Source organism: Wasmannia auropunctata, unplaced genomic scaffold, assembly GCF_000956235.1.
Source record: "Wasmannia auropunctata unplaced genomic scaffold, wasmannia.A_1.0 LD315661.1, whole genome shotgun sequence".
NCBI classification, from domain to species: domain Eukaryota; kingdom Metazoa; phylum Arthropoda; class Insecta; order Hymenoptera; family Formicidae; genus Wasmannia; species Wasmannia auropunctata.
In genome coordinates, this window is record NW_012047229.1 from 1 (window position 1) to 337 (window position 337).

At 29.4% G+C, this 337-nt stretch overlaps 1 long non-coding RNA gene across 1 annotated transcript; it reads right to left on the reverse strand.

Annotated features, from left to right (window-relative positions):
• Positions 1 to 104: 104 nt before the first annotated feature.
• LOC105460794 lies at positions 105 to 292 on the reverse strand. The gene is made up of 2 exons (XR_975876.1): positions 250 to 292; positions 105 to 161 (listed from the first exon to the last, which is right to left on the reverse strand). It is a non-coding gene; the product is annotated as an uncharacterized LOC105460794 (long non-coding RNA).
• Between the last annotated feature and the right edge of the window lie 45 nt (positions 293 to 337).

Here is a 337-nt window from a genome sequence, read left to right on the forward strand (position 1 = left end):
AAAAACACCATTAAATTTACATTTATAATTTTTTAGTTTACAGTAAAATATTAAAATATAAATGGTGGTTCTCCATTAATTGCTGCCAACACTTTCTCGTTCTGCATGATAGTAATATGATTACCCTCGATGTAATGTACTTTCACCACATTTTGAGTTATCTTGAATAAATATATATACATCATTAATAAAAAGTTGTATTAAGTTTAATTTGTCACATACTGATAAGCGTATATGTTTTTTAAATACCTTCTGCAAACCATAATCGTCCTCAATCATGGGTAACGTAATAACTTCGTATAGCATACAACTGAGTCGACAAGGCACACAGGGGATA